This window comes from Lissotriton helveticus, chromosome 3_2 (genome assembly GCF_964261635.1).
Source record: "Lissotriton helveticus chromosome 3_2, aLisHel1.1, whole genome shotgun sequence".
Classification (NCBI taxonomy): Eukaryota; Metazoa; Chordata; class Amphibia; order Caudata; family Salamandridae; genus Lissotriton; species Lissotriton helveticus.
Window position 1 is genome coordinate 500,364,844 of NC_136062.1, and position 11,520 is coordinate 500,376,363.

The window sequence follows — 11,520 nt, forward strand, 5'->3', positions numbered from 1 at the left end:
TAAAACATTTATTTTGTAATATAGCGACCCCCTGGATTGACACATTTAGATCTGAGCTTATGATAACATTATACCCTAATTCTTTAAGGACTTTCCGGTCCTTTTAACATATGTGTGTCTCCGTCAATAAAACTATATGCGGGTTGTGCATCCTTAATTCCTCAAACACTAAACGCCGTTTCTTCCTGCTATTTAATCCTGCCACATTCCATGCTAAACATCTTACTCCATCCATAACAATCGCTTTCCCATATTTCTTTGCCCCTTACACGGAAGAGAAAAAAAAAGTAAGATCTTATAGAAAAAACCTTGCACATTATTGTCTTTCTAAGAACTTGCCTCATGTCAATTTTATTGTTTTACCCCCCCAGAGCCCCCAAGCTCCTTACCCCACTACCCAACGCAAGCCTTGCCATCCCTACCCACAGCACCCACCCACCCACTTCTTCTGTTGGGCAAGGGGGAGTCTATGCACCCTTTGCAGCTGTGAATACCAATCCCAACCCACTTCTTCCTAGAGGAGGAATCCTCTCTTTCACCAGCTGCAGTTGGTTTGGGCAGACAGAAGAGTCGCAGCAGTGACCCTCCCCCCCCAGATACCCCAAATACCACCAACCCAGACATCGCCATATAGAGCACAAAAAGAATAAGTCAGTAAGTCATTACTTCCTTAGTCCTGTAGGTAGAATTTCATCATTTCTTCATTTAGCCTAATAGAAGAAAGAAAAGGAGAAAAAAAAGATCAAGTGAGAAAGGGGAAGTCGAAGATGGAAACAAAGCACAAAAAGCACAAAATCAAAAAGCAGCTTCCCTTCCCCCTTTATAGGGGAGGTTCCAGTACCACCACCTACATCAATTCATTTTATATAATTGTTCACTGTACTACTATTCTATTGATTTTTCCGTAGATTCTCTCTGCCATTTATTCAGCATTTTCTCCACTTCCTGGTCATCAAAAAAAAGAAATGTATGACCGTTCTTAAATACTTTAAGGCGAGCCGGCTCTTGTAAAAAAGCTTGGCACCCCAGGGCCTTAATTGGATCGATATATTGCTTCAGCTTCCATCGTTTCTCCATGGTGATCTTACTTAGATCCGACATTGCAAAGAAAGTTATGGATTCCATAGTAACTGGTTTGTTTGGTCGAGCCTTTAATGACACCGCCTGTCTTAATAAAAAGTTGCCCAACTATATAAGGAATGGTCTAGGATACTGATTATTCTTGTTCCGTTGGGCTAGGGGTAGTCTATGAACCCTTTATAGCTGTCAATCCCAATCCCAATCTGATGAATCTGGTAATGCCTTCTGAAAAAGCTAAACCATGAACGCCCGTGGATCACCTCCTTCAGCCCCTTCTGGTGTAGCGAACACACGGAGGTTTTGTCTTCTTTGTCGATTCTCCATATCCTCGACTTTAGTTTGCAGCTTTGCAATCTGAGTCTCATGTTTATTAACGCATATCTCTGTGCGTGTAGATAGTTCCTCTGTATCCGCTACCCTTTGTTGTAGTTCTGTCATCTCTGACGTTAGGGCACCAAGTTTATTTTCTAAAGTGGTTAGGGATCGTTGCATTTTATCGTTCTCTTCACGCATTTGTGTATAATGATGCTGGGACTCCTGTCTCTGTCTATTCAGAAGTTGAACATTCAGGTTAGTGAAACATACTCTTTATTAGCACCGTTCTCCGCCCCATTCTTAATCTGCGGTGGGGCACTTGCTTGATTCATGCCCAAACCCAGGTTTTCCCCCTCCATATTATGAATTACTTCAGTTATAGCCTGAGTGCCTGGTATAGTCAAAGGCATGTTTTGGCCAGGCGTAGTTAATGTGTAATTGTCAGATACACTGACATTTTTTATCTGATTTTCAGTGGTGATTCCCTCGCCTGGACTGTTTCCGGATAATCTTCATACCATCGACTTAACACCGCCTTTGGCTTATACCCATTTTCTCAAGGGGCTGTTATCAGCAATTGGTTTTGCTTTTATCCCACTTTGACCGGGTATGGATTTCTTAGTTTTGTTTTTTGATTTTCCTCTGGTTTTCTTTAAAGCAGGTCCCTTACTTGTGCTATGAGTTTTCATAGATACATCCTCCTCTATTTCTTCGAACTCATCATCGTTGAGTTCAGTCAATTTGAGAATCATCACCAATTATAGTGCCATCTATAGCTATAGCTGTAACTACCCCATCTCTTCCCTCGCCTTTGACACTGAGCTTTTTTTAAGATTGTCGGGGGGGGTGATTGCTCACCATTAATGCCGGAAGGTAGCAGCACAGAGTCCTGATCGTCAAGTAAGGCATCATCGCCTGATATAGCACCATCTACATCTGCAGCTAGTTCCACACTCATTACTGCAGTTTCTTTAGCAGCTTCATTACCATAAGTTTGATTAGGGTAAGAGCAGAGAAAGCAGACACCCCCGCTATGAGGTGGGCATTTAGATGTCTCGGATATCTCATTATTACCCTGTGGCTTTTTTGGAGTTACAACATTACTAATATTGTCGTTTTTGACTTAGTTTTTGCTGCCTAATGGTAGAGTAATTTTAGTAGGCTGAAGTATTGGAGGCTTGATTAAGGACAGTCATATTTTATCATATGGAGTCTTTTAATATACACCCCCTTCACTCCCGGGGTTGTTAACCTCTTCGTTTACTATAATCTTACCAGCACATGTAGCTCTAGCCGGATTTTTAGGTGCCATCTTCCAGTGATTAGGATATTGAGGATACTGTCCCCTTATCTCCGTGGTACTTTCTGCAGAGGTCAGGGTCAGAGTCTGGGCTGTAAAAATAGAGATCGAGCTCCGCACCAATCGGCCCGTATTTCAAGCGCATAAGTCCCTCTTGATCGGAGCATCCGCTTATTTTTCCCTCGGTTCAGCCTGTCCCTACCACCATTTAGCCTAATCCAAGTCCAGGATATTTGTCTCTATATCACCTCAATACACAAATACAGCCAAAACCCGGTTAGCAATCCAGAAAAAAAAGAGTTCCTCAGTTGTAAGCAATTATCCATTTGAAAAAAACTCCCCAGTCTATGCTTATTGCCAAGTGAAGCTGTCAGCAGATGCAGCAATGTAGCAGTTTTAGCAGGGCAGTGTAGAGAAACAATGTAGCAAAGGGGGTGGTGGTGGTATTATAATTACGAGTAGTCTGGCAGCCAAAAAGAGCTTGTGCCCCACCTTTTATAAATGTAGCTGCAGCGCTGCACCAGTCACGAAAAAGCGCAATGAGAGAGGGGGGTATTCACTGCCTCACATTACACCCCTGCCGTATGAATCACCAAACCTCACGCTCTCGCTTGGAGGCTTCAGCCGCTCCCAGCCTCACATCACCTGCAGTACTCCAGTGTTCGGAGTTCAGAGCTCCCGGGAGGTCTGCTGTCTCTCACCGCCACTCTCCGTCTCCTTCCCCGTGGACACAGCTCTCGCAGCCCTTGCGGTGCTCGCAGCTCTCGAGGCTCCCACAGCTCCCCCTCTCGCTCACAGCTCCACTCCGCTCGCGCTCACAGCTCCACTCCGGCCCGCCTCCAGCCGCCCCAGCCGGGAAGCAAGCCCCCGAAGCGTCTGAAGCAGCGAGATTCTGGTAAATGTCTCCAAAGGTGGGGGATATCTTTTTTACTTTATTAAGCTACCGCAGTTGCTAGTCTGTAAGCTGGTATTGTTCAGAGCATCTCGATACTGATATCGACGGGGGGGGGGAGATATCCCTTGCTGCTACTCCCCAGTGGCGGCTTCAGTCCGCCATCACATAAATGACATCCTCACTGCCACAAAATGGACTTTAAAAAGAAATGTTAGAAACTATATTATGAAAGTTGTTTACACTGGAGAGCCCTAGCGACAGGTCCTAAGCTAGCATTCATGGACATCGTTTCTGCAACCTATTGTCTACTTATTTACCATTTTCTGATCCAGATATATTTTCTTTCATCACCTATCCTTTAATTCTTAAAATAGTTTTTATTATTAATATTTGCTTGAAGTTGCTTGGTGATTTGGATATACCCTTCTATAGTTAAGTGAGCTGCATCACCTAATTGCCTGATGTGTAGATGACCTGCCAGCTCTTCAGACCTTTAGGTAAACATTGCCAGGATGCATTTAACTCAGACATGTTCTAAATAAGCTCTCTCCGTCCGATTGCCGGCTCCAGGATCACAATGCTCAGTATTCTGCAATGGTGTACCTCTCTTTCTTTATTACAGGTTTGGGAACTATGCTGTCTTTCCTTACCCTCCATTTAGCCATTTAATAACATTTCAAGCAACAATCTCTGCTTTTCTGTGCTTTGCCACTGGACTCTGTTTCTTGTCATGGAGATTTGTTGATGCTTGTACTAGGTTTTTCTAATCGAGTACAGAGGGGAGTGGTTTGTTGTAAATACAAATACTTTCTTGTTTAATTCAAAATAATCTAGTTAAATTGTGTTTGAGAGCTCTTGAACATATTGCAATATAAATATAATTAAGTACATTTAATTAAATGATTTTATATAGTTTTTGTTGAAATATTATTTTCACTCCACACACTTACGCTTGAGTGATTTCAGATCTCTTTTATCCAACAGGGAGTGGGCTTATGAGCACATAACACACAACAAAGTGCTGAAGAGAATGAAGAAAATACTAAAATGCTAGCAAATATTTAAATTAAAAGAGATCTTGAAGATAAAGACTCACTATTTCAGAGACCGTTGAAGCAAATAAGAGCAGAGATATCACACATCAGCAGATAAAACTCAATAAGAAACAAGGCAAGACCAACCCACGGGATGAAGAGGCTGATCAGAGACATCAATTGATGGAACGACAATGGTCCCTTCATCCTTCCTTTGGACACAGTGACTAAATGCTTATTCCACCCTCTATATCTGCTTCAGGAGGATCTTCTCCTTCCTACTGCGCCTTTCAAAATTCACCCTGGTACTTGCAACAGAGTCATCACACCGGAATTGCTGCATCGCCATTCTAAAGTGGCTTCCCAAGAAAATCTTTGGCAACTGGGAAATTATCCAAAATCACAGCAGATTGCCTCAGTTTGACTAAAGACACAATAGCCACTTTACTCTTGCCCTTGGCTGCTATACCAGCTCATGATCAAAGAGAGCTTTCCCTTCAAGGCTGCCTAACTAAGACTCTGCTCCAATAATTATTCTTGTAGCTGCTGTCTATCCACTGAGGATCAACAATTTGGTGGCAGAGGTCTCTATTAAAAGAAATCCTGCCTCTGGAGCACCCTTCCTCATGCCCTGAGACCTGAAGATGAGTTACTGAAATTACAAAGAGGTCTTAAGGTGCACCCAATCCGCTCAACACAAAGGCTGAATTATTCAAGCTACACAAATCTGAACCCCAGGTATAACCACCCACTGACTGGCCTACATTTATTTATATAATTATCCTCTGGTGTGGTGTTGATAGATGCAAGTCCCAGTTAAGCTCAAACCATAGAAAGTAGAGAAGTTGTTCAATGGCATAACCAGAAGTAAATTGTGAGCCAAAGAACTGATGATTGAAAGGAAGCGGTGGTGTTGTAGCATGTTCTGATTTATCAATGTAGTTAGTTCTTACCCTAACAGCTCTCTGCTGCCTCTGGCTAGGTTAGTGCTATACAAATGCCACATACTTAAAATCATACTGCAGAAAAGTAAAGATGACCAGGAGTGAATAGGCAGTACACACGGTATGAGTGTGACAATAAATGAGTGATATCTCAACTCTACTGTTATTTTATTTAGCATGTTTAGGGATCCATGACTCTGGGATTAGCTTTACGTTTCATCAGCCACGATGACCAGTCATCAGTAAGAGGCCTCGCACGTGTCCAAAAAACGTACTCAGCTTAGAGGTGTGAACACCAAAAGGAAAAATGTATATGTGCCTAACGCATCAGCAGCCACACCCGTGCAGTGAATGTGGAAAGTGTGTCAGTAATTCATCTACCGTAATGATTCATCAGGGAATGCACACAGGAAAAAACCCATACGAGTGTAGCGAATGTGGGAGGAGCTTTAATCATTTATCTATCCTACGGTACCATCAGCGTATGCATACAGGAGAAAAGCCGTACAGCTGCATTGAATGTGGGAAGACCTTTACACATTCATCAGCACTAAAGAACCATGAGCGCACACATACTGGAGAAAAACCACACGTGTGCAGTGAATGTGGGAAGGACTTTATTCAATCGTCAGACCTAAGGAAACATCAGCGAACTCATACAGGAGAAAAACCTTACAGCTGCATTGAATGTGGAAGTACCTTTACTCAATCATCAACCCTAGCGAGACATCAGCGAACACATACTGGAGAAAAACCATATGTGTGCATTGAATGTGGGAGGAGCTTTACTACTTTATCATACCTAAGGGTCCATCATCGATTACATACAGGAGAAAAGCCGTACAGCTGCAGTGAATGTGGGAAGGCCTTTTCCCATTTATCAACACTAGCGAGCCATCAGCAAAAACATACTGGAGAAAAACCATACTTGTGCAGTGTATGTGGAAGGACCTTTAGTCAGTCATCACAACTAAAGATCCATCAGGAACCCATACAGGAGAAAAACCATCCAGCTGCACTGAATGAGGAAGTATCTTTACTCCTTTATCAAACTTGAAGAATCGTCAGCAGACACATACTGGAGAAAAACTATACATAAGCAGTGATTGTGGGAGGACCTTTAATCGGTCATGAGTACTTAAAGACCATCAGCGAACACATACAGGAGAAAAACCATACAGCTGCAGTGAATGTGGGAAGACCTTTACTCAGTCATCAAACCTAATGAAACATCAGCGAACACATATGGAAATAAAGCCATACGTGTGCAGTTTGTGGGAGGACCTTTCGTCAGTCATCACACCTCAAGAAACATCAGCGAACACATAATGGAGAAACAACATACAGCTGCAGTACATGTGAGAAGATTTTTCTTCGGCCATCAGAGCTGAAGATTCATCGGCAAGCACATACAGGAGAAAAAACATACACCTGCAGTGAATGAGGGAAAAGTCTGTCATCCATCAAGTCTAACAAGTCATTAGAGGATACACACAGGACATATGTTATACCATCTGCAGTGAATGAGGGCTGTCGATTATGGCCCGAGTATCACTGTTCAAAATGGTCATGCTTGCACATTTGCTTTACTTTTTTTCTCAACCTCCCGGTGACTTTTCCTTCCTGCTGGTTGCACCAGCTAGATACTTTGCTATGAGAACTGATCAGGGATTAGAGCCAGCAGAGAGTCTCCTTAGAAACTCTGCAGTGCCCCGTTGCAGAGGGTGGTTTATGAGTGCCAAATTCTGAATTATACTTCCTAGCCTCCCAAACACAGTGGGTTGTGCAGTAGTTGGACGGGCTGAGGCTAGAAGAGTTAGAACTGGCAGAGACCACAGCACACCAGCCGATTGTTGGCTAGACTGCTCATCCGAGCAGTTGAGATTGTTCGCCCGACCCTATTGCTGACTACTGCGTTGCAGTGCTGGAAGCGCTATATAGTAAAGCCAAAAGGGACTCCCTTGTCAGTGTCAGACTTACCCTTAGTGGGCCTACCACATGGGGCCCCATTAACGTTTTCCACAGCTGAACAGCTATCAGCCTGAACGGGCGTAAGCCTGGAGACAGTAGGGAACTGTTACCAACAAATCACCCTTGTCCCTTTGTATGTATGTATGTATTGCGACTTATATAGCGCACGTATCACCCGAAGGCATCAAGGCGCTTGCCTTGGGAACCCGTCCTGGCTTTTCCCTGTGAGATAACCCCTACTGGGTATCCCCAGGGTGAAAGCCAGGCATCCCGCAGCGGGTGGGCCGCCGTAGTGGAGATTAAGCAACTATTGCCCAGAGTTGCAGCGTGGGACCCCATGATTAGAATAGGCACCGAGGCGAGAATTATCGAGTCCGTGGACATATTTGGGCTCAGGACCCTGCCGCGTCGGGAATTGAACCCTGGTCCCGGGCCAGACCTCTGCATCAGGGTCTGCCGCTCTAATCAGTGAGCCACACTCCTCCTCTTTCAGGGAATTAGTTGCAGGCTCTGGCCTACAGGATGGTCCGTTCCTCCAGGATGAGGCTCTGGTTCACACAGAGGACTTTGGAGAGGGGGCCGTGAGGAACCCAAGAAGCATAGAGTACTGCCATCCCTGCTCTCCCGGGCACAACCAAGCATTTAGTAAAGTGGTTATATAGCGCGATGTCAGAGATGACCCGTTAACCTCTGTCAAGGTTGTGTCAGCGGTGGGAGACAGTTTTAGATTGAAATATTTTGAGCTCGGAGTGGAATAAGATCCTAGCCTACCCTAAAATGGTCTCAAGAAACACTAGTTTGAAGTACACACAGTTTAACTCTTTGCATATGACCTACATGGTGCCCCACAAAGTCCAAGTATTCTATGGTGGTGAGCTCGCGGATGCCTGAGGAGCAAACATATTGATGCAGATTTTGTACACAGACCTGAGAATGCACCATATTGCATCAGTTCTGGGATGCGGTATTGGCAACACTGAGAGACACACGAGGATGCACACTTGACTCAACTACTGAGGTCTGTCTTTTGGGACTTTTTCCGCGATCACCCAAACGGAAGATTGGAAATAGGTTTCTTGATATGGCCTTGGTACTGGCCAGAAGGAGGATAGCAATGGCCTGGAAGTCTATTGGTGGGCCCGTGGTAGGCACCTGTATGAGAGATGTGACTCAATGGGCAGAGGGAGGAGTTTTACTTAGAGAGGAATCACTGGGAGACGTCACATAGCAAAGCAGTGGAAGGAGGTCATTGACGCCAGGGAACACCCTGACCGAGATTCAGTGTAAAACAGGGGTGAGATACGGACAGGTGGAAGCATACACTTGTGGTTGGGTTAACTGCCAGAAGGGGAGAACCTTGCTAACGATACAGAGAATAGAAAGGATGCTAATAGTAGATTCCAATACACTTTACAAATGTAAATAAATGTAAATGTCCAGTATTTGTAAAGCGCGAACAATTATCTGAACAAGTCAAGGAACTGGGGTCCCTCTGGAAGATTAAGCAAAATATTGCCCTGAGTCACAGGGTGCTGGGCTGATCTGCCTCCGGTGCCGGGAATCAAACCGTGAGCCTCCGGGTTCTGGAGTTAGTTGCCCTGGCCGCTGCACCACACCTCTTCCACCCAAATGGAATGAGGTATGAGAGACACCTACCCCCACACAAACATGATTTTACTGGGCAAGCCATATGACACGTATGTTTTTGATTAGGCCCCAGACCTCACTCACTCTACCCACCGGCTCTACCATGACCATTTATAGATCAGCAGTTTATTGTGGCCCCCATGCATTAGTTCTTTTGAAAGTTAAAGTAGTTGAGACATATACTTTAGGCACCCCCTCAGAAAAACTCTTCTCAAATGAGGTTAGATCCTCTTAAAAATGTTGTTATGCAATGGCTGGATAACGCATTGCATTGGCACGCACCCCAGTGGTAAACCCAAAGACAAAGAGCTGCATGATGTGTTATGCATTGTTTCTGTTGTACATGTCATGTAACCCGTATCAGATGGAACGGCTATGCACCAGAAGCTTGATGACGTCTACTATTTGCAAAGTATGTTTTGATGGGGCGGTGACATATTCAATGCTGTAAATGCACCTGTCTAACTGTTGTTATCAATAAAAATATGTTTAAAAAAAGAGTCTTTGTCTTTCAAGAAGCTAAAATTGCCACACTTGGTCTGTCTTGAATCCAACGTGGCCTCGGACCCATCCAAGGGTATCCCCTGGGAAGCTTTTAAAACCCACCATCTGCGGGATTGATATCAGTTTTTGTTCTAATGAAAAACGTAAACGCTCTGCGCAATTGGTTATATTGGAAACTTGCCAGAGGGCCTTAGAAGCGCAGATAGGGCCCGATTCACAGAACTAACTTAAGACAAAATCCTAAACTTACTACTTTTGGTATTCACAGAAAGCATTTAGTAGTAGTAGTGAAGTTAGAATTTTGTCTTAAGTTTGACTTAAGACAGACTTAAGCCAGACTTAAGACAGGCTTAAATTAGGATTTTGTCTTAAGTCTGTATTAAGTCTGTCTTAAGTCTGTCTTAAGTCAAACTTAAGTCAAACTTAAGACAAAATCCTAACTTTACTACTACTAAATGCCTTCTGTGAATACCAAAAGTAGTAAGTTTAGGATTTTGTTTCAAGTTAGGCCCCTTTGTTCTTGATCCCAGCTCCCCCCTTCAACGTAATACGCAGCAACACATATAACACCTTATGGGTGAGGCCAAGGAAATCTGGATGGCGTTGCAGCAGCGGATTTACCAGTGGGGGGACAAATCAAGCAAAATGCTCCATAGGCTATGCCAGGCAGTGAGGTCCCCTGCGGGCGTCTCACTGCTGCTGCTGAGAGACACAGATGGTATCCTGCACTCGCCCCCCCGGGGCGGTGGGTGGAGAGTTTGCACTGTAGTTCTCCTCACTCTACGCACACCAAGATCAGTTATCCGAGGCCTTAAAAGCCAAATTCCTAAGAGACATTCTCCCCCGAAAGTTCACAGATTGGGTGCAGGAACAACTTGATGCCCCCATCACAACAGTTGAGCTCAGTGTAGTTCTGGCTGCTAAGCGCCAAGGGTGGGCCCCCGGCCCCAATGGATTCCCCATGGAGTTCCTTGGACCACACATAAACGCATTAGCTCCACACCTATTGGAGGCAATGCATGAAGCTCTTGATCAAGGCATGCTGCCTCAGGATCATCCTGTTTCTGAAGCCAGGCCACCCATGGGAAGATCCCTATTCCTATCGCCCTACCTCCCTTATCAATTTTGAGCCAAATCCCCTGGGCAAAATCCTCGTTGACCGCAGGTGGACCTGCGTGCAGGACGTGGTTCATCCGGATCAGTCCGGCTTCATGCCACATCGTTCCACCCGCCACAATATTCGATGGGTCCATAATGCCATGCCAAAGGCCGCAGAGCCTGGGTGCCCTGGGGCTATTCTACTAGCCGACATTGACAAGGCATTCGATTCACTTAGCTGGTCGTACCTCTTCCAACTCCTTGAAGTTATCAACTTCGGCCCGTGCTTTTTAGCCTACGTACGCCTGCTCTATACGAATCTAACGGCCTTGGCCCAGATCACGGGGCATCGGTCGTTCGCCTTCCCTGTTGGCTGTGGTACGGGACAGGGTTGCCCCCTGCCTTCATTATTAGTCGCCCTTGCCGTGGAACCCTTGGTGGTATGGGTGCGCAGCGATCCTGTGCTCAGAGGCTCCGAATGGTAGAAGACCCAATCTGATCGTATCACGTTATACGTGGACATTTTCCTTTTTTTTATGACTGACCCGTGGTTCTCGGGTCCACAAATCCTACATATTCTCCGTGTGTTTGGCCAATTCACTGGGCTCCATATTAACCCCTCTAAATCAGTGCTATTCCCGGTCTGTGGGGATCAGGGACGTGGTGCCTGGGCGATGCAGCTTTAAATATTTGGGCATCTGTATGTCGCCCTGCCCAAAGGCATCATGGCCA

At 45.0% G+C, this 11,520-nt stretch overlaps 1 pseudogene; it reads left to right on the top strand.

The window, feature by feature from the left end:
• The first annotated feature begins 4,583 nt into the window (after positions 1 to 4,583).
• LOC144826113 (uncharacterized) lies at positions 4,584 to 9,646 on the top strand (annotated as a pseudogene).
• The last annotated feature ends 1,874 nt before the right edge of the window (positions 9,647 to 11,520 follow it).